General features: G+C 41.8%; 1 protein-coding gene across 35 annotated transcripts in view; it reads left to right on the top strand.

Moving 5' to 3' along the window:
- Window positions 1–23,571, top strand: part of ATXN1 (ataxin 1) — a 300,198-nt gene that overhangs the window by 242,368 nt on the left and 34,259 nt on the right. Inside the window, exon 1 of one of the 35 annotated variants that reach the window (XM_083519237.1) lies at window positions 2,092–2,174. The exons of the other annotated variants lie outside the window; for them this stretch is intronic. The gene's annotated coding sequence lies outside the window, so the exon portion shown is untranslated. Of the gene's footprint in view, window positions 1–2,091; window positions 2,175–23,571 lie in introns of those variants that run through there. 35 annotated transcript variants of the gene reach the window in all.

Here is a 23,571-nt window from a genome sequence, read left to right as displayed (position 1 = left end):
CATCGGTTCAGGGGGGAGAGAGGAAAAGCTGGATGGATTACAGAGAGCCTCCAAAGATTGTGGGAAGCAGCTCCTCCTCAGCAGAGGAGAGTAACCACGCCTCCAGTGGAGAGGAGCTGCAGGGCTCGGAGGAGGCAAGGCGGTGCCAGGACACCTTGCCTGGGCAAAGCAGGGAGGAGAGAGGTCCTCCTTTACCCACGCCCTCCTTGCACAGTAAGCTTTCGCGCCGAGAGGGGAGGCGCAGACTGGGCGTCAAGAAATTCCTTTGCTGGGGAAGGTTTAAGGACCGCCCACTCACGGATTCTGCCAGTGAATGAGCCAGCCACGGGAGAGTGGCGCTCTGGACAGATAAAGTTTATTTTGGCATCAGAAGCAAGGCTTCACAGCCGAGCAGGGAGGTATTTGCCTGCTTGCTCTCGAGCAACCCCTTGGAACCATAATAGATGCCATCTAACCCATCATCCTGCTTTCCCACTGACATGCCTCTGAGAAGCCCACAAACAACACATGAAGGCAATAGCTCTCTCCCTCTGTTGCCATATTGAGTGCTATGCTGCCTTTGGAACTATGGAAATTGCATAAAGCCATCACTTTCTCTAGTCCCTATTTCAGAGGTAGTGCCATCACTTATGTAGCAAAAAGGACACCATGTGTGCTGGGTGTACACAATATGGTGGCATGACCAATGGTCAGGAATGATGGAAGCTGCAATCCAACAACATCTTGAGAGCACCAAATTGGTTGCCCCTTATAAGTAGACTTTGTTGTAGTTTTAATATATTTTATGCTGCAACTATGCTTTTTTTTTAAAAAAAGGATATATATGGCATCTGTTCACAGTACACAAGTCCTTTTAATTGCTTATAACAATCGCATCACAATGTAAGACTCTGTGAGTTCACCAGAAGTATACAGTAGATGCCTTCTTTCTCTTCCCAAAATGGCTCCCATTAATTTCTTCCTGTTAGCTCTAGGGGCACTGAATCTTGCTCATGACTGAGTAGCTAATAGCCAGTGATTGGGTTAGATTTAACATTATATCCTGGTTTTCTGCTAAAATAATCTTCAAAGCAGTTTACAAAACAGAAGAAAAATACCATGCACAACAACCTAAATATAATACAAAATGCTAAAATTACGTATTCAATAGAAATAATACCAATAACAATAGCGAATAGCAGAGCTTCTAGGACTCCCAAGTCTGCTGTCCCCAAATGCTGGCATCCACCCAAAGGAAGCCATCCATAGACACCAGCCCTTCACATCTGTGGTCTGCTTTGGGTCACTCCAGACACTGCTGCTTGGTAGTTAATCCATGTCCCAACCATCATCTCACACGACCAGCATCTCATGCTGCTCACCATTGATGGAGAGCCTCAGAATAGAAGCTGTTTCACTCTCTCCCTTTGGTTTGTGTCAAAGGTTCTTATCCTTGCCAGGCACAAGCCTTAATTTATACCTGGGGAGGTGCTAGTTATGTTCCTTAAGCATTACAAGATGTTTTGAAACATAGGAGTGGCTTGTGAAAAATTTCCTGTATTTTAAAATCAGGATGTGGAAAGCAGTTCTTAAAGAACATTTGAACAGTAGGTTTGCTGCAAGGCTTTTTAAATACGGATGCCTTTTCATATACAAAAGGGAGCCCAGCCCACTCATTTATTCTTTTATATGCTTTTATTCCTCTTGTTTGTTTCAAACTCCTTGACAGAGGAGCAATGGGAATTGTGTTCTCTAGGGCTTCTCAAACTGACTTGCAGACGGATTGCAGTATATAATATGAAGTCAGATTCTCAGACTCTTATACCTACAAGTCAGGAGTATCCTGTTGAAACAAGTATTAAGTTTGAGCTGCTTCCTGGAGAGGGCAAGGCACCATGCTAAACTATTCTTCTTAGCCTAGCAAAGGAACAACAAGGAAAGCTGTGCTGAGCGTTAACCCCTTGCACAACTGTATTTTGTATTGGATGCCACCCTGGATTTGACTGTTGATCTGATTACAAATCTCTTTGACAGATACTTTTAGTCAGTCTAGAACATTCCTTAGGAGACATTTTTCTGACCGAAATTAGTTTGTTCCATTTTACAGAATTGCTGTGTTGCTAAATTGTGCTTCACTTCAGCAAATGTACGCCAGCTTGCAGACACGACACACTTCTCACTGAAGTCATCACAATGTAAGCTACAAAATGATAGACTGAATAGTTGTGGTTAATGCATGCTATAGCATTGAAGGCATGGGGAAAATGTCCTTCTCCAGACAGTTGTCTGAGGTTACCTCTTGACCATGTTTTCACTCAAGTGCCAACGAACCCTGTGAAAGCATAATTTAGAAATAACTGGGTCTTTTGTTTTGTTTTCAAAGCTTGATTAATCTGCTATTGTCAATATAAGGGTTTAAAATAAACACAAAGAAAACATTTTAAATATGAAAAGCCTCATGGGAGCTGCCTAATCCTACACAACACCTCTATTAATCATCGTTGTTGCTGCTATTCCAACTTCGCTGCTGAGCTTTTTTAACAAAATGCTGTCAGAATTTACTTGAAGCAGTATGCTGGAGCCTTCCCTACCAAAGAAATCTCTGCTCAGTAGTAGGCATCCTAGCTCACACTTCAGGGGCAGTCTGGGGGTGCTAACTCAGTGCCACCCCAGCGGATAACAAGAGAGCACTTCAAGAAGAGGAGGGGCAGCATTCACCTTCTCCCAGGAAAAAAAACCTGCCTAGTGCCAACCCACCTTAAGGCCACAGGTATATAAGGTTTGAGAGAGAGCACCTTTATTAAGCAGAAATTGAAAGATAGGGCAATAATTAGATAGGTCATCTTCCTTGTTAGCCCCCCACCCCCGAACTCACCTGCCTGGGGGTTATAAAACTTAGGTGGAGGGTGCCAGGGGTGATGGGTTGCTGTGGAAATAAACTTATCTAGTACTGACTGGACTGTACCATCCCCAGTGAGAGACTAATCATCAGTGAGGCAGAAGCTGCTGGGTGTAATGGTAACACAGAAATTTTAAGTAAAATCACTTCTAAATTTGCAAAAAGTTAAATGTGTTGAAGCTGCTTTAGAATTCCTTTTACGGTTTCCCAGGATGAGTACAGTAAATCCAGTCTTTTATTAATTAACTGAAGCAATTAGTAACTCACTTTAAGAGAAGCTGTAGGTTTATCTGTTGTGGTTAAATATTACATAGACCTCTCCCTAAGGGATATAATTTCAGCTAGGAGCCAAGTCTTCATTTGTACCATCTTTGTGCAGAGGTTAGTTATCCAGGGAATTATTTTAAGTAGTCAAATATGCCTCTAATATATATGTAGTATGAATACATTTTCAAATTTTTTGAAAGATTTGTACGTTGTGCTATGAAATAGTTCCAATAGAACATGAATGAATTTTCCAGGCAGTTTGATCTGCTGCATCTGGGTTTTTTCCACTGACAGCAAATGTGCAAATTATGCAAACAGTGGCAAGCCTTTTTTAATTACGTTGTCAGTGGTGAGAAATTTGGGGATAGTGGGACTTTAAAGAGCATTTCACTTGGGTTTGACTTGACAACTTTTAGTGGCCCGAGACTGAAAGCTTTTAGGTACAGCAGTTGTGCTCAGTCCTGAACAACTGAGGAATTAAATTATGTGCTATGAATTTTATAAGTAACATGTAAAAATGTAAATGTAAATCTCCACCTTTCTAGGTGATTTGAGCAAATTCTGGCTGTAAGTATGCATGGAAACCTTGCTTGGCTGGATAAAATGTTATACTCTGTATTGTAAATGCATATAAAGCCAAAGCACAATTTTAAAACATACCTTTTTTAAAAAATAGTTGAATACCATTTGCATCCTTTCATTCCTTGAGTCTGAGCTTAAAGGCCTCTATCAGAAGTGATTTTGAGAGGGATGTTGTGCTGTTTTTTATAGTGAACTCAGAAGCTAAAGAGCCCAGCAATCAGCATGTTTGAATGCCAGCCAAGACACTAAACTGGCAGCCTTCCACTCTGCTATTGATGCAAGTAAAATGTGTACTCAACTGACTTGAGTCAGGGCATACAACTTTTACAATCAAATGCTTCTGCTTTTCCAATTATATGGAAACTGGGGAAAGTGTGTGGGTGTACGCTACTCAGAAGGGAAACAGAAGCAATGCTTTACGTTCAGTTCACTTCTACAGACCAGTTGAGGCCGCGCTTAGAATATTGTTGAGAAACTGTTCCATTTTCCAGAGAGTATTTAATTATGTCTTCTAACATTTTAACTACTGAATCCACCTTGTTTTAAAAGGTCGTAAACATCTCATTTTGGCAATAAGCTGCAGCAGGAAAGTAAAACTAATTGATGTTTTGTATACAGAACTACATACAATCAATTGAAAACTCTGCAGGGTACATACGGTGCAACCAACTTTGCTTTTTCTTCTGATTTAGCAGCGTTACGCAGAGCATGAATTTAGGAGAATTGCCTCTTGGGGTGATTCATATACCGGTGTCCTAACTTCATCAGGTCAATTTAACAAGTGCAACATTGTGATTTTTCATGCGGCTTCTGAGAATTACTGAACAGCATGCGGCAATAAATAGTGACAGAGCAAATCGATTTCCAAAGTAAATAAATTCAGTACCAGAAAGAAGTGTTATAGGAATTTTCTGGGCAGTCAGATTTAAGCTGAGTAATTTTGTCGGAGGTGCTGCATGTCCCATAGCAAAGCAAACCTCCATTACTATATTGTCTTTCGATTGGACTGTGTTAGAGTAAATAACAGAAAATGGGATAGCACCTATTTAGGGTTTCTGTAGATTAGTGGTGCTAACATTTAGTTAGCAACATGCTTGTTTTGTCTAACACAGCTCACAAAAGTAATTATTATTACTCTCATGATGCCATTTGTGTAATGCATACGTTACCTTTATTTTCTCATTATCCCTATGGCAGGCAAAGGCAAGTCACTGCTATTTCCATTTTTACAGAGAAGGAACCAAAAATGTCCTCAATTTGTGACTAAGCAGGAAGTTGAACCTATGTAAAAGTCCCAGAGTACTTTCACTGGACCGCATTTCCTGACATTAACAGGGGAAAGTGTTAAGAGCTTTTTCACCCAAATTTAAAACGCTACATGCATTGGGCGAGAAGCTCAATATCCACACAACAGGTGTAAAGCCTGCTTCTAGAGGATTGCTGTTGTTTTCTCCAGTATGCCCTCTTTTAATGTAGCAAGTGGCGAACATACCCTATAAAATGAAGTCCATCAACCTCACCAAGAAACTTGCACAGGTACAGACTGACATCATCTTTCTGACTAAATGCAAGAACCTGGATGTTATGTTTAGTGGGAGATAAATCCCAGCATGGAATGAGAAGTTAAAGAAAGTTAGCTTCCATGGAAGAGGGACTAGATCTGCTACTATAAATAAGTGATTTTTTAAAAGTAGAATATTATTTTTATAATCTCATGGATTCTGTTACCCAAGTTCCTCTCCTGTTGCATGAAAAACACTAGCAACATACTCCATGAAGAACTGCTTTGTTTTCTAAATCGGGAAAGCTAGGTGAGGTATCGAAAAGGTATCTTTACTTTCTTCTTCTCCCCCACCCTTGCAATAACTCATTATAGATTATTGGAACAAGAACAGATTAGGAAACAGTAGCACAGTGTCTTTAGATGCTATATGCAATTGAAACATTACTGCCTACACTGTCGCGCTATCACCTCTCATACAAACTGGAGTATTTTCAGAGGCTTTCAGACTATTTTTACTCATCCCTCTTGGTTTCCATCACAATATCTGGAGTTTCTGGAGCAAGTTTTGTAAATGTTTTGCATCAGGGTTTTTTTTTATGATCCTCCGATAAGCCCTATCCAATCCTAAATAAAAATGTTCGAGTCAAATTTAATTAACATTTGTAAGTGTGGGTGGAATACATTTGCTTTGGATAGATTATGGGTTTGGGAAGACATAGATGTAATTGCCACAGACTTAAGTGAAAATCCTCTGCGTTCTTCTTGAGGGCAGAACTATGCTCTTAATTTAACTGGATCGCTGGGTGAGATATTAGACGTGTTTCCCTATTACAATTACCCACACAGTAAATCACAGCATTCTTGAAATGAATACTCCTATTGCCTAGTCATTTGTCAGGCAAACCTCTTAGTAACAACTTATAATTAGACAAACTAATCCATTGACATGAGGCAACACCCTTGTTTCAGAGGTCTGCCCAGAAAAGACATGTTTTATGTTTTAGAATCTTACTTGGTTTGAATTGCATCTAATGGCTGTGAACTTTATGCCCAACAAGGTCAGTAAAATAATACGTTCACCACCATCTAACAGTGTTCACAATTATGTGAACCTTCAAGTTATGTAGAACTCTTTCTCAGGCTACGTGTTTAAAAAAAATAAATAAATCAGGTTGGAGGGAACATCTAGATTTGGTTTATTTTTTTAAGTGAGGGAATGTTGTTAAGCCCTGGAATGCAAATTGTTTCAACTTCAAGTTGAATAGCAATCCTGGTAGGTCCGTCTTTTCTTTTTAAAATGTATTTTAGGAAGCGATGCTACTTTAAATAAGTTATTAGAACCGTGTAGGGGTTCATGAGTCATTTACTAGAAATAACGTAGTTGACAGAGTAGTATCTCGGCAGTAGCTAAATACGGAGGATTTGTTATCCCTTTTAAGGTGACATTTGCTGGCTTCTCATGACAGAACAACAAATAATCCAGATCCCACCCCAAAATTCTGCATTTCCCGCCCTATTACATTTCACATTTGTTCAGGCTACCGATGGATAGTGATGGGTGAATACTTCATTCTGACTTTCAATGGACAGCTACTTTAAAAAACACCCCTCCCCAAAAAATATTAGTTTGACAAAGTAAACAATAGTATCTTTTTAAAAAGTTATTCCCAGCCCAAAAGGACCCTGTTGCATTCCTAATGATTCAGCCAGAAGCACAATGGAAGCCTAGAGACCTTTCCTTCTATCTCCTCTCTCCTTTTTCCAAATGTATCTGAATGAAACTTAAATTTATAAATTTCCATTATGATCCATACATGCCCTAGACAATTGCTTTTCTGTAATTGGCAAGCACTGGCTCTTACAATTTTTACTGTACAGTCTGCCCATATATGTTTTAGTTTGATGGTGGTTTTGTGGGGACCCTGTACAACCATGTAAATTCTAGATTATTTTAATTCTACGGGATCTGATTTTAACCAGACCCCACAGTAAAGCAAAGCATAGATATGTCCGGTGTGGGTGTTTTCTCCTTCTGTCTGCTTGATGTGGAGTTGTGTGACTTGGCAAAGTGGAAGAGAAGTAACTAGGGGCAGTAGTGCCCACAGCACTTGTGCCCGTCAACCCAAAGTTTTCTATTGAGCGTGCATGAGTTATATGTTATGGCTGTAGAAGTAGCTTACCTGTGAGTAAGGGAACTACACTTCCCTTTAAGTATGCTTAACAGCAATTCCGGTTTCTGAAAAATTCCTGCCAGTTTTGAAATGGAAGGACAAATGGCCTCTTCAGGATTAGGAAGTGGCGTGCTCTTGAGAATATTTCCAAAGAAAGTTCTGCCTGTACATATAGTTCCCTGACACATGGATAAATTGCTTATTTTGAATCATGGCCATGGATTCCCTGTATTGAGTCTGCTCTTCTTCACATTTTGTAAGCGCAAAGAGCAGACACTTCCTCCCACTCTAACAATGTGATTCTTGGTTAGGGGGCTGGGGAGTCTAGAAATCCTGAATCTTTCCTCCCACTTTCTTTCTGGATATTCCTTCCCCCCCCCAAAAAAATAATAATACTAAAATAAATTTCAAGACACTGTTCTTCCATATAAAGCTATGTGTCTGTGGGACATTTTGCCCAGAGTTGTTTGAAGCCCACCTGTCGCATTGTAGCTCAAACATTTGTGTGCTTTTAATCTGAAACTTGCATTTAAGACATCCATGGGTTGGATAGGAACTGGCCTTTTATTTTCATAATATGGTGCTGAGAAAGTATGCAAACATTCCTTCTTGCACATTCAATCTCTGTATTTAACTGTCAGTGATCTGTAACTGGCAACCACGTTGTTTTGAGTAGACATTTTCCTGTCTGATCTTTTAACCTAGTGCTGCATGTTGTCTGTATAAAAGAAAATATTTTTCATAACCCAATTATATATTGAGAGCCAGGGCACTTCAGTCGGGGAAGCGTTGGGGCTGGGTGTTGAAAACCCAAAGTCAAAATTGTGGTCAGCAGCGTCGTTTCTTGGGAGGCTTTGGGCAAATCACTAGATTGGGAAAGACATAATAACTTAGTTCTTTCATAATGCCAGGCCACTCTTCCCTAGCTTGGTGCCCACCAAATGTTTTGGACTACAACTCCTATCATGCCTACCCAGCATCTGTGCAGGGGTTAGTTCAAAACATCTGGAGGGCACTAGGTTGGAGAAGGCTGTCCTAAACTATGGTTGCAAAGAGAGAGAGAGAAAGAAAATCTGCTTTGGTTTTCAGTTCATTTGGAGGCAGATGATTGCTTGCATACTGTTTGCCCAGTTCAGATGCAAAAACCAACTAGTTTCATAGAATACTAGAGTTGGAAGGGACCCTGAGGATCATTGAGCCCAACCATCTGCAGTGCAGAAATATGCAGCTGTCCCTTATTGGGGATCAAACCTGCAACCTTGGCGTTATCAGTACCACACTCTGACCAACTGAGCTATCCAAGCTGGTTTGTACCAAATAGGAAGGATTTTGAGTTTGCAAGGGGAGGAATATGCAAGCCCACAGCACATCTCAGTTCCCCAAACTGTGGCATCATTTAGGTGCCGTAATCGGGGCGCTTGCCTTGGGAACCACCTGGAAAATGCTATAATACTGGTATCAGAGGTCTCATTGCATTTCAAGGAAGTTTCAGGGGAAAGCCCAGACATCAGCTTGCTCAGAGCTGTAAAGAGAGCAAGCAGGCTAGGCAGATACTGCTGTAACTTCTTGTTGTCTTTGTGCCTTCACGTCCTACACCGTAAAATACATCCAGCCACTGAATACTGCTGGTAGGAATGGAGAAAATTAGAAATGTATGAATCTGGCCAGCAGCTGCCCCTGAAACCAGCCAGCACATTTTTGGACCACAGCTTTCGATCTGAGAAACGAAAGCCTGTGGTTACAACCTTCCTTAACTTGTTCTGGGCTCCAGCTATTTCATACCTTATCCAAACCATAGAATTAGGGCCAATGAGTACATAGCAACAGTATAAATACATAGTAGAAACCCCCTTGAAGCTCTGGTGCCAGTTGCTCCTTCCATGATTTCATGTGAGCAGGCTCTTTCAGTTCTTCCTGCAATTGTGTTTGCTTTTTAGGAATGTCAAAGGAAAATAAACAGGTATTGGCTGGTCAGATTATCCCCCAAAATCATAAGCCTGAAAAGCTTGAGAGGAGTGTTAAAATAACATCATGCTGAAGATATGGCTGCTGCTCCCTGTTCCTTTTGCAGCAGCATTTTAAAAGAAATGATTAGCAGCGTCTTGTGGGTTGCATCAGAAAAGTTGTTTATCTACAATGAAAACAAAACTAAATCCCAAAGTCTCTCAATTTCACCGTGTTGAAAGGTATAATGCTAGACTAATGAGTGATTAATGAGTTGCATACATCTAATAAGAGTATCAAGAGGGAAGTCTTATGGAGAAAGTTTTTCTGGCTTCAGACTGCAATCCTGTAGACACTTACCTACACAGTGGGGAACAAAAATGAGTAAGGTTGCACTGTAAGTGTACATAGTCTCTCACACAGCCACATTAGGTGAGTAATTTGATTTAACTTGATATAAGAACCATAAAGGTCTCCCATAAGTAGGGACTGAAGAAACATTGGTTAGGTACATTACACTGAAGTACCTCACTTTCTGATCTGTGAGATTTCCCCTTCCACTGTCTGGGAGTCTTGTGAAATCTGCTTTAGTCGTGCCTTGCAAAAATAGCTGACAAGGAAGCACAAGCATTTCTGTATTTGCTTGAAATGAGACATGTTGTTGTCAACTTTATGAAAGCATATTGTGGGGGTTTGAGAAGAAAACAACTTTTCTTTTGAACACTTGCCTGCTTTTCCTGCTGTCATAATGAGCTGATAAAATTAGTTTGGTTGGATGAGATTTTTCTTAATTTTGAACTTTGGTGTACGTTCAGTACAATTCTTAGAATGGACTTTCCTCTGGCAGTACGTTCTCAGATAAGAGATTCAGAGCCATAGTTTTGTTCTCCTCTTGAATGTAGGTCATATCTTGCCCTGACCTTTCCCACATAAGTGCTCCACAAAACTCTGCCTGCTTGCCGTAAAGAAGTATACCTCCTCTAATGCTGTGTCTTTTGAAATGTTAATATGACATTTCAGGGCTTCAGAGTTTTGAGCAGTTTAAAGCAACAAAGGTATTTCAAATGGCCAAATAAAATTGCTGAACATTATGGAAAACGAAAAGTTTTGCTTTTTAAAACTAAATAACCCTGCTAGGAAAAAGTAAAGGAAACAGAAATTTCATCCCATCCCAGGACCATTTGAAAGATGGCTTTGGCATACAGTATTATTGGGGTTTATAACTGCATTTAAAAGAATGGGATGGGATATTAATAATATCCATAGTTGATTGAATCTGTTGCTGTTTTTTGTGATAAGCAATAAAAGTGGTTATAATGATGATGTTGAACATAGTTTTTTAAAGCTATGTTTCTAATTTAACGCACTTTGTCCCAAATTATGCAGCTTGCTACTTAGTTTTTGTGTAAGCATCAAATAGGCCAAACTAATCTTTTATAAAGCACCTGCGTTTTCACTACAGCCAAGCCTGTTTTGAAAATCCATATGCAAATTAGGGTTCAATGTTTGATGTGTGGCTGTGAAACTAAATGAAAATTGGTTGGTTGGTTGATTGGTTGGTTGGTTGGTTGGTTGGTTGGTGGGTTTTTAGTAAGAAAAGAGGAAAGGAGACATATGCTTTCAGAATTTTGTCATTTTAGTGATGCTAAATTCTTACATACAAAAGGGAGAGAGACATAATCTGCAGCTTCCATTTTATTCATATGGACTCTAAAGTACTTGCCCTGCCATGCCACATTTTCTTTTATGGATTGCTTTTTAGTCTGTTGATGTTACAACAAGGAAGATAAAGCCATCTTGCAGCTTGTGACACCTGCTTTCATACATCCTAATAATTACTTCAGTTCAAGTCTGACAGCCAGAGCTTGCCAGAGTGCATACAAATCTTGACTTGCTTCAGGGTAATAAATTATGTCATAATAGCTTTGCCGGAAAGTTCAGATGTGTGTGGTATGGTAAAAGATTAATATTTCAAGGGAAAATGGCTTGGAGTTGTGCTGCATTGAAATTAAATATGCTGCACAGAGATTAATGTGGCAATTTATTTTTAGCCCTGCATTTCCAGAGTAAGATGCAGGGAACATCAAACCAAGGTTTGCAGCCAGAAATTCTGAGGACGGTTTTTGCGGGGAGGGGAGATGATGCCATAAAAACTATTGGCGGAGGCTGTGGTTGCAAAGTGAGAGGCAGGCATCTAAAACAGGTTCTCCCTGGCATTTTCAGCTGAGTTCTTGTGCATGTCTTTAGAATAGACTAGTGGCAGAATAGTGGCATGTCCCAGAGGGCATTGCAGGCTAGATATGTGAAAAAAAAATCTCATACACATGCACAAAAATGTCTCATCTGAGTCATACTTTAGATTCTTAGGGATGTGCTGCCTAAACTACTGTTGGTGTTGTGCAAAATCGGAAGTGCTCTTTTATAGAAGAAAGGCAAGGACACAGCTTGTGCCCTGTTCGTGCTTTGTCCCCTTGTAGAGGCACTATTACATCTTCCAGTGATCCAGGGCATTGGTGCTCAAAGTATATGAAATGAATTTGAAACCTACATTGGCAGAAGAAAGACTCAGGCTGGATTTCTACAGTACTTCCATGAGCTGGAATGAGCCCAAGTGAGATTCATGCCTGGTCCTGAAAATAAATCCTATGTCAAAGACCAGGGTAAAGAAGTGCATCTTCAGCGTATGATGGAATATATGTGACAGAAATGGTGTGATCCATCATCTTTCTAGTCATAGGGTATTATGGACCCTGGATGAGCAAGTGGACAGTGTTTGTTCTTTAGAGCCACCATGGTTTAGTGATTAGAGTGACAGACTTTGGAGACCTGGTTTTAACTCCTCATTCAGCCATGACACATACAGTACAACCTTAGGCCACTGACCCATCTCTCAGCCCTAACCCATTTCACTTGATTCTTATGAGGATAAAATGGGAAGGACTTGGGAGGGAAGGGCAGGATAAACAAAAATACCCACTCTTCCACCCCAGGGCAGACCAGGATGGCGACATTTGAATTGGGAAAAATTGTACTTGTAAACAGTTGCAATATGCGTTAGCTAAGCAGAGAAAGTTTCCCAAGTGATAATTAAAGCTCTTTAATAATGTGATTTCATTTTTTTAATGGAATCCATGGTTGAAAACAAAAGCGGAGGTGGAGTCAACTTTATCCATCAAAAGCTGTAATATCAACATTCTCATGGGAACCCAAAAATTAAGAGAGATAAGTCTCCAGGGAATAAGCAAACGCACATGGAATGAGCAAGAAATCTGCCAAAACAATTACACTTGTGTTGAAAAGCAATTATCTTGCCCAGCAAATGCATGAGAAACTATTAATGTTAGTGGCTAAACATGTTCGCATAACACACAGCTCTGGTCTACTTCAGATTGTAAATGTACATGTAATGACTCTTCACAGCAGCACGATTATTTCATAAATGCCTCAGCTAGGATTAAAGCAAACAATGATGGGGTGTTTAAAACCAGTTTTAGACTAACCTGTACTATTAAGATTGTAATCTTAATTGGCAGGTTCTACTAAAATCAATGGGCTGTGCTTTCAAGTAAAACACAATTGAAGACCAGTGCTCCACTGCTATTTATGAACTTGAAAGCAAAGTGCTATAGGCGTCAGATGAGGCAAAGCCAAGTGCTGTCTCTTAACTTACGCTGCAGACAAAAATAGTGGGTATTTCATAAAGCCATCTCTGTTGATAGCTTCTCTCAAATAGAAATAACGAAGCACTCTCCTTACCTACCCTACCTCAGCAAAAAAAAAGTGCCTTAAAGCAGAACCCTTTAAAATAACTTAGATAGCTGCCAAGTACTGTATCTAAAATCAGTTAGGAAACTGTTCCTGTAAATATTCCTTAACCCTGCATAGCTGATCTATAAAGAGAAGTGGTGCTGGTTACTCCTGCAGTTAAGGAAGCTAATGTGGAAGTTGCAAGTTCCCAGAATAGCATTCTATTATCAGGGAAAAAATGTCAAGACAGCTTTAGAACTGACTCAGTGAGCCCCTGTACAGGCTTTCCCCCTCTTCTCTGCACTGAATTGGCCTGCCACTTATCTTTCTATGCAAACCATGCAAGTGGCTTGTGAGCAGGAAAGGGACATTAAAAAAATAATAATCAGAACCAGTTGACTCTCAGAACATTTTCTCACATGGAGCTAAAGGTACCTTGGAGTTTTGCACACACCGCTTGGGCCAAGTGGAAATACAGTGAATGTGGGACAGAAGGAAAACAGTGAGACCCAGTTTGTGTGTACCACTAAACTAGGTTTTAACACTGTGTACATGAGTTGGAAGGGAAGCGGGTGGCGCTGTGGGTTAAACCACAGAGCCTAGGACTTGCTGATCAGAAGGTCGGCAGTTCGAATCCCCGCAACGGGGTGAGCTCCCGTTGCTCGGTCCCTGCTCCTGCCAACCTAGCAGTTTGAAAGCATGCAGTGCAAGTAGATAAATAGGTACTACTCCGGTGGGAAGGTAAACGGTGTTTCTGTGCGCTGCTCTGGTTCGCCAGAAGTGGCTTAGTCATGCTGGCCACATGACCCGGAAGCTGTCTGTGGACAAATGCCGGCTCCATTGGCCTATAGAGCGAGATGAGCGCCACAACCCCAGAGTCATCTGCGACTGGACCTAATGGTCAGGTGTCCCTTTACCTTTACCTTTATATGAGTTGGAACAAGCACAATACTCTGACTCATTGATCCCCTTCCCCTCTCCTCCTCCTACGTGGCTGGGATGACTCTGGAAGCATTTAGTATTGTTTTCCACTAATCTCGGCTTGTCCACTTGCTTACCCAAATACTGACCCATAAGACGACTAGTCACTGCGTATAATTTCTGTCATATTCTGAAGGTGCACCTCTTTACCCTGTCCCTTGACAATCTGAGATTTTCAGGTCCCACCCTATTCCTGTTAAACTTCTTTTTAACATTGAGTTTAAATTACTGTAACCCACCCTGAGACCTTATGGTGAAGGGAAGGGAAGAAACTGAATAAATAGTAATAACAGTAACAGCCTGGTGCATGCAGCATTAAACTATAGCTTAAAACAAACTATGGTTTAAAGCAACTCATATCTGATTCAGTCCTCCCACACTCTTGCCTTTGCTGCACTGAGTAGAAACAAACAAGAGCATTCTGTGCATGAATTTGAAATATAGCCAGATGGTCTCTTGACACCAATTAAATTGAATAAGATACGTCTAAGATTCAATTATCACTTTTGCAGGCATGGGGTATCTAAAGCAAATATAATTTTTGGCACATGGGACTGCCCAGTATTTAAAACCTTTTAGGACCCCATGTTGACAAAGGTAGGGAATGTTATTGGTCGAAACCTTCCCAGGATGCCGGTCATAACATGTTTTGTTGCAGCTGTGGGACAGATGAAGGTATGTGGTTGCGCACTGTGGCATTTCTTCTCTCTGCACTCCTCTCAATGCCATTATACAAATCTTTTGGAATACTGCGTACAGTTCTGGTCACCTCGTCTCAAAAAGGATATTAATAAGAGTTTGAAAGGGTTCAGAAAAGGGCATCCAAAATGATTAAGCAGATGGAGTGACTCCTCTATGAAGAAATGTTGCCGTGTTTGGGCCTTTTAGTTTGGATCAGTGTTTCCCAAACTTGGGTCTCCATTCGTTTTTGGACTACAGTTCCCATCATCCCTGGTCCTGCTAGCTCGGGATGATGGGAGTTGTAGTCCAGCAACAGCTGGAGACCAAAGTTTGGGAAACCCTGGTTTAGATAAAAGGCAAGCGAGATGTGATATGGTAGAAGTTCGCCAAATTATACATGGCAGGAAGAAAGTGGATAGAGAAAAGTTTTGTCCCTTTCTCATAACACTAGAATTCGTGGGCATCTGATGAAACTGGATGTTGGAAGGTTCAAGACAGATAAAAGTCTTCACTCAGCGCATAATTAAACGGTGGAGCTTGCTCCCACAGTTAGCGGGTATGGCCACCACCTTGGACGATTAGAGAATTCATGGAGGTGAGGGCTATCAGGGACAGCCCCATGGAGGCCATGCTTTTCATGAAGTCCTGAGCGACCCCTTGCAAGTTCGTGTTGGCATGGATGTTAAAATTCCCTAGGACAGCCATACTAGGTGTCTCCAGGAAAACATCCGCCATGACCTAAAGCAGCTCAGGCAGGGAATCCTTGGTGCAGCAGGGATGTCTGTACTCCAAAAGGAATCCCATACTTCCCCTGTTGCCCAACTTCCAGGACATGCACTCAGAAAACTGGGTCTTCCCAATAGGATGCCTGGTGCAAGCTAATGACTTCCTAAAAATCAATGCAACGCTCCCATCCTGCCCATATGACCTGGGTTGCTGTGCATAAGAGAAAGGAGCGTCTCCACCCCCATCGTTCAGCCCGGACACTGAGATCCAGCGCCGAGGGCCTGCTGGCGGTTCCCTCATTGAGAGAAGTGAGGCTACAGGGAACCAGACAGAGGGCCTTCTTGGTAGTGGCGCCCGCCCTGTGGAACGCCCTCCCATCAGATGTCAAAGAGATAAATAATTACCTGACATTCAGAAGACATCTTAAGGCAGCCCTGTTCAGGGAAGTTTTTAATATGTAACGCTGTACTGTTTTTAACACTGATTGGGAGCCGCCCAGAGTGGACAAGCAGCGGCAAGAACATCTGCCTCATCCAACCGAGTCTCTGTTACACATTCCAGATCAATTCCTCCATCCAGCCGCTCTTCTTATGTTCTGAAGAGTTCCTCTAGTTTGCAAATGTGCTCATGGACCCCAAACGGTTGTTGGTCTCTGATATGCAAACATGGGTGAGGGCAGGTGGAGAGGGATATCATCAAGAGCAAAACGAAATCCGTAAAGAACAGGCAGCATTCATCATTATCTAAAAGGAAACAGAAGCAGCTTGCCCTATAGGGTGGAGCCACACCAGTAGCCTTTCTGGGGGAGTGGGGCTAGGTGGTGATGAGGTTGGAGCTGTGTGGGTGCACCAGATTGCTGGTGTGCTTGTGCAGTTCCTCCCTTGCTGCTTCCTCTTCCTTTCACCTGTGTGCGCTTCTGCAGTGACTCTGCCCCTCGGAAGCTACTGCTGCAGCTCTCCTCTGCTGGTTGAGCCTCTCCTGAAAGCAAAACAGTTACACTGACAACTGCAGAGACAGTATTGGGGATAAAGCCACTTCCGGACCTGGCCAGGAGGTGGGGTTGCAGGCTTCACGCCCACCCCACATGAGCGGGGGCTGGTTTCAGCCCCCGCGAGAGCAGGGGAATCCCGGCCGCGTTGTCCGCCCAGCCAGCCAATCGGGTGGCTGGGGGTGTGTGGCCTGCCCTATTTAGGGCCAGCGCGGCCGGGGCTCGCCCTCTTTTGCTGGCTAGCCCCACGTTTTCCCACCCTCCCTCCCTTTAGGTAGGCTTCTGACTTTGCCATGGACTTCGGTCTGTCGCCACAAGGGGCATGGTAGGAATTTTTCCCAATTGGCGATTTGCGGCCATTTGGTTTTTCACCTATCTCGTAGCAACTCATCACAACTCCTCGGCATTGGCGGTTAGGCATTGGTAAGAAGGGGTCAAGAGGATGGGGGGGAGGAACGCCATCACCTTCCCCCAGAGAATGAAGGGTGGTCCAATAAAGGACTCCGGGGGGCGTGGCCCTGTCCGAAGCCTATGGAGGTGTGGGCCTAAGGCACGCCCCCGAGCGGTGACCCGGGCGAGCTCCTAGTTGACGTGCCTCAGCAGGAGACTCCCCCACTATGGTGTTAACCCTTCCCGGTCTTCAGCAAATGGGCTGGAGCCGGATAGTCGATAGGACCAATGCCTAAAGCCAATGCCTCTCATTCCTGAATTCAATAAAGTTGTGGCCTAATTCGCCCATTTAACCTTAATTCTGGTGTCCGGTGTCTTTATTTATCCTTGTGGGGGACGGGAACTCGCCACGTAACACAAACATCCTGGCATGGCTCAGCTAATTAACACAGTCCCTCTGAAGGAACTGTGGTTTCTGTTTTATATAATTTGGTGCTTTGTGCACATTGAGAATACTATTGATCACTGTTGCAGTTCTCAGTAATAGTCTTTGGACTGGCGTAGTTTTCTTTAGACAAAGTAAGATTATTATGAAAAGGAAACTATCAATGCAGTGGTGGAAGAGTAGCTCATTGAAAACGAGGCTTGCTTCTAGGCCTGGAAAGATGATGGGAAATGTGTGCGAAGGAATAGCAGCTGCTGCCAAATACTCCTGGCCACATTATAAAGGCTTTTATTTTCAAGGCTGTCATTCAGCTGTTTGTCTCCGAGTGCTGAAATGACAATATCCCAGAGTGAAAAAGAAAGTCATGGCTGTGTAGAGAAGATGTTCATAATGCTTCATTACAAAGCATGTTGTGAAAATTGCTGTTTGGCAGATTTACTTGGCCCTGAGAGAAACGAAATTAATGCTAGGAGTTGCTCCAGCTCACCCAAGAATCTACTTGAAAACTTAACAGTGCAGAGCGAACGAGCTGTGGGTGTTTGCGATGTTTGGATGGCAGGGCAGTGAGCAGTTGTTCGGACTGTAAATGCCATACTGCTAAAATGTGAAAGAGCAAGCACTGAAAGTGTGAAAAAATATTTTCCTGCTCAGTCTTAAGTGGCACTTTTCAAGGATGGACAGCTGAAGATGAATGTAAGAGAAGTTATTTTGACAGTCGCTTCATTTCCGTCCCCAAGACCAGGAACATGTTTGCTCCATGATTATATAGGGAAGGTGCTCTCTGAATTTCCCTGTTCCCAAAGCTGCATTCCATTTCAAAAAATGATTGGACCTTTGCTACATTCATTTGAATGTAGCATGTAATATGCTGAAATTGGGCTATGATACCTTTGCCTACCATTGGGGCATACATTGTACTTCTTGCAATAAATTCAGGAGGTAAAGGTTGCCTTTTCATGGAGGTGGGAGCCACTGTTCATTAAGGTTGTTCATCTGGTGCAGTGTTTCCCAAACTTTGGTCTCCAGCTGTTTTTTGGACTACAACTCCCATCATCCCTAGCTAGCAAGACCAGTGGTCAGGGATGATGGGAATTGTAGTCCAAAAACAGCTGGAGACCCAAGTTTGGGAAACACTGCTACAGTGCAGTGCAGTTAAGATAAGAAAGCTCATCTGTTCACTGTACTGCAGCCCCCCTACCTTGTGCCCTGCTGGCTATTCTTCTTTTCCATCCCCTTTCTTGACGTAAAAGACATGATGTTTTCAAATTAAAACAGGGAGCAGAAAGCTGAGGAGAGGGGAGATGCCTTTCCTGTCCACCACCCTTTCAAATACGGGCTCATATGGGAGTCCCCTTGTGCTCCTTGTTACTGTATATGTGACAAAACTGTTTGTGTAGATTGGCCAACTGCAGACACAAGACACGGCAGCAAGTTCTGCATCGTAATTTCCATACTGACATCAGTCTTCACAAGAAGTTATGTATACTCAGGTTGGGCATTCTCGCTTTCGTCTTTGCAGTTAATTTGGAAAAGCGTTTTGTGTATAGCTGGTGGCATTTTACATAATCGTGCTTTCTCTTGTTCCCTCACGAAAGGAATGAGGTTACAAGAGACTCTGCTTATATCTGTACAATGCTCCACAGCGTTCAAGACAGAACGCAGGTGCAGCAACTCTCCTGCATCAAATCTTTGGACCACTCTCTTCTCCCACCCACATTCTGTGGGACGTGGATGTTGCAGGAAAAAGAAGGGGCTTGCAAAAGGACTGGGGTGGAGTAGAGGTGCATCAGAAATATGCAAAGGTAAGACCAAGTTACCAGTTCCCACAAATTGACATATGTACTAACAAACGGCAATTTGGACACTTATTGTTATACTGGTAAAGCAACTAGTATAAGCAGAGGCCTTCAAATTGAGTAACTGATTCATTTTAGTGAGTGCACACATCACACTGACTGAAAGCAGTAAATATCTTTTGAGCTGATTAAGGGAGGGAAGTTATACCAGTTTAATTCAGGGCTTAAGGTTGCTGTCATACTTGGCATAAATGTGAACTGAATAATCGTGGCAGGTTGGCTGTTTGTGTTAAAGAGCAAAATGTGCTTTCTTTTTGTCAAGTTTTAAAACTGATAGCTCTGAGACATCTGTCATATGCTAACCATCAAGGAAACTCAATAATTGCTCCTGGTTCTGGCCACACAACTTGTAAGTGATGACGTTGAACTCACACTCTTGCAGTATATTGACCATGTTTACAGCCATAAATAGAGAAGCCAAGCAGATTGGTACAAGCTCAAAACAGTTTCAGAGGTAGAATAGGCTGTGCTTTCCAGTGAAGCTATGATAAAGGGGCTTTTTTGGAGTGGCAAAACAACATTGTCAGTGACAAACACCTCTCAGAATATTTGTATGAGGCTTGGTTGTAATTATAGCCCACTTACACTCCACCTGAAATTACCTAATTTTCAGCCCATAACATGAGGCACAAAATCGGTTTTGTGGATTTTTAGTCCAAAGGTAGTCAGATACTTCTTAACTTCCTTAATGCAGTGCTAAAGCCTGAAACGAGTGGTGTTTAGTACAGTAGGTTATTTCAGAAATGCTGACTTTCCAGTTTCAAATGCAGATGCTTTGAATAACATTGTGAGCCATTAAAAAAAATAATCTTATTTTAAGTTTGCTTTTCCAAAACATAATGTGTGTTATTTACTCAAAATTCAGCAAGGGGGCTTTTTTTTCCCGAGGGGGAAAAATGTGTAGGCTTGGAAATCTGACATCATGTAAAATTGCATCACCGTACACCCACGCAGATACCAAGATAGAGTGGAAATCACATGATGTATCCTTGCAGCAATGTTAATAGTACTCATCGCTCTCATGGTTGTGCATTGTTCCCACCTTGCCACCAGCACAGTTTACTTGTGGTGTAAGAATCTTGGTCACCATGAAAGTCCTAACGTGGAAGCTTGTGGGACTTTGTGGTCCATTTACTTGTTTAATACATCCCAGAAAAAAATCAGAAAGTCTTAACAAGAGTTTCAAACCAAACATTGAAGAGCTGTGTTTTATATAATATCACCTAAATACTTGAGGGTTTGAACCTTCCTGCCACACAGTCTAGTAAACTGGAGGTCTGGCTAAAGGAAACTTGTACCAAAACACTTGTTTTCTGTCTTTTGCTTAAATAAATGCATCTGCACTGAACAATCTCCTTTGAGTCCTGCAGCTAACAAGCCAAGTTTTGTGTTCATTGGGAAAGCACGTTTCTAGCCAAACATTCTTCACATTTTCCCCAGGATTTAGCCATTAAAAAAATCATGCTGGACGCTTTGCTTGTGTGTGCTTATCTGATAAAAGGCAGCGATTCTGTTTTGCTGCAAAACTCTCTATGGAAACATTTCTCTGCCACACATATAGTATCTCAGGAACTCAGTCTCTTTGTCTGCTGTTTCAGCTTCAGCGGGTAAAAAGAGTAAGCTTAACTGTATGGATCTTCAAATTGGCTTCACTGGAACAATTTGGCTTTACGGCAAGTAACTGTGTGTTCTTGAGTGAGGTCAAGGCATAGTGCGCTTTTTTATTCCTGTACACTGGCAAGCCTGTACACAAGTTCATTCTCAAATGAGCTGAACAGTATTGCTTTGCTCTAGACGTTTAGGGTGTTTCTTAATAAAGAATTCTAAGATAGGGGAGAGTCCAGGGAGAAAACAGCAATGGGTCTGAAAGGTATTGATCAGTATACTTTGTTATTTATTATGTGGTACTGTGTCCATTTTCAAGTGTGCCTTTGTGAAATCAAAGGTGTTCTTTAGCTTAAGGAAAAAGGAAATGAACCAAAATAAATGAGTGGCAGAGATATGGATAAGAAACCTCTCTTAAATCCACTCAAAAATACAATTGAAAATGTATTTTTCTTTGTTTAGAACTATCCATATGAAGATATAGTTGTGGGCTCAGACAAACCTCTTCCTACATTATATGGCAGCAAGCCACAGCTTCTCACATTCTGAATCATATACAAAGTTTGTTTATATAATTGGTGACAACGGATATTGTTGATTCAGGGTTGTTATCCTGAATCAACCGTCTACATTTATACAGTCTAGTAGACCTGAACTCTGTTATCCACTTTCTATACTAATATGGAGGTCTAACCCGTTGTTGGTTTGTGTACATAATTTATATCTCAAGCCCTCAACATAGATTTATGTTCCCAGGGCAGCTAACGAGTGGTAAGGAACAAAACTACCATTTAAAAATAATAACAACATTATTATTATAATTACGCACTAATACAGCAAATTGAAACAAAACTAGAACTGCAGTGACCAATTTAATAGACAGTAAAATCAAACTGTTCAAGTTAAAGAATGCTTCCATTAACAGTTCCTAAAAGCCTGGGGAAATGGAAATGTTATAGCAGTGATGTTTTTAGGCTGGCCTGCTCACGAGGTCATTTGAAAGGTGAGCAACCACCACAGAAAAGGGTCACTTTAGATGCTGAGGACATCTGGAGAAAGGTCTCAGATAATGATCTCAGTGGTGGATGGATATGAGAAATTGATCCATCAAATATCTAGGTCTTAAGTCATGTAGGGCTTGAAAGGTTAAGACCAGCACTTCAAATTGGCCTGTCATGCTCACTGGGAAGAATTGTAGTTGTTTCAGTGCAGGCAAGGTAAGAACTTTTCACCCAGTCTAGCTGCAGTTCTTGTCTAGCTGCAGTTTCCAAACTGTCCTCAACATAAAGTTTAGTATATTCTCAAGTACCTGCTTGAAACCAAATCATATGTAAATTATGCATGCCTATAGTGACAATGTCACAAATTTATATCTCCTTATTTTACTGTGGGAACATATTGCCAACTACAGCTTCTTTCTCTGTATGCACATGGGACAATAGATGTGTGCATTCTTCATGTGGCAGTGCATGCAAGTTAATGCATGTTCCCATGTGGAAATTACATACATGTAGGAAAGTTAGTTGTGTGTGGAGCAGCCCTGAGCAGTGACAGAAGAGACTGTTTTTTGTGAGTGGGTAGGGCACAAGAAATTACAATTGAATCCAGTCTAATACAGTATTATTAAGTGCCATTGAAGAGTTGTGGTAATAATGAAACCAGTCAGATTCATCTTTGTGGGAACTTGCAGGGAAGATTAATTGGGTGTGCAAGATACTCATCTGTGTTTACATTGGGTATCAGATTTCATTCAGGGTGGAATGAACTGGCATTTGTTACAAAACAGATCTATGAATCTTTCAAGTTTAGCATCTTGAAATATTTAACCACTTCTTCTTTTTTCTTTTTCTTTTTTTGCAAAGTGACCCTTGTTCTTACTTGTGTACACTTTATCAACTGATAACTTTTCTCAGCATTTACCTTTACCTTTCTAACAACTTTTTTCCCCATTTTGTATTGAATCAATCGCAAAATAATGCGTACGAGCATTAAGAATCCTGCCGGTTCCAGCCAAAAGCCTGTCTAGTCCATCAACCTGTTTGTCACAATGATAAACCAGGTGTCTATGGGAGGCCCACAAGCAGGACGCGAGGACAATAGCCTTCTCCTGCTGTTGGGACTCAACAATTGCTGCCTCAACTGTGGTCATTCAACATAGTGGCATGCGCACAAATATGCAGAGACGTCCTGCATATATCAGAAAGTGGAGAGTGATAATTGAGTGCAAATGAGATGGTAAATACCGTAGGAGCAAGGAACTACATTCTAATGGAATGGCAGGGCAAGCCAGGGATGATTCCTCATGGAGGCCTTATCCCTAGGAAGTTCAATCACATACCTCAATTCGCCTTTCCTTCTGTGTCAATCTGCTGTAAGCTTCCACCTAGATGCCCGTCGATTTGCACCAGATAATCAGATCAGAGGTTACTTTACATGTTACATTTAATGTGCACACTCTCAAAATGTACTGTAGGGGGAAGACAAGCATACCATATTTTTTGCTCTATAAGACTCACTTTTTCAGTCCTAAAAAGTAAGGGGAATTGTGTGTGCGTCTTATGGAGCGAATGCAGGCTGCACAGCTATCCCAGAGGCCAGAACAGCAAGCGGGATTGCTGCTTTCACTGCGCAGCGATCCCTCTTGCTGTTCTGGCTTCTGAGATTCAAAAAAATTTCCCCCTTGTTTTCCTCCTCCAAAAACTAGGTGCGTCTTGTGGTCTGGTGCGTCTTATAGAGCAAAAAATATGGCACTTTGTGAGCTCTGTAAACTGACGTTGAAGACATACATATCTGTCAGGGACCAGTC

The sequence above is a fragment of the Podarcis liolepis genome (assembly GCF_965112155.1).
Source record: "Podarcis liolepis genome assembly, chromosome: 8".
Taxonomy (NCBI): Eukaryota; Metazoa; Chordata; class Lepidosauria; order Squamata; family Lacertidae; genus Podarcis; species Podarcis liolepis.
The sequence above is the reverse complement of the archived record's forward strand: the minus strand, read 5'-3'. Positions and strand labels throughout refer to the sequence as shown.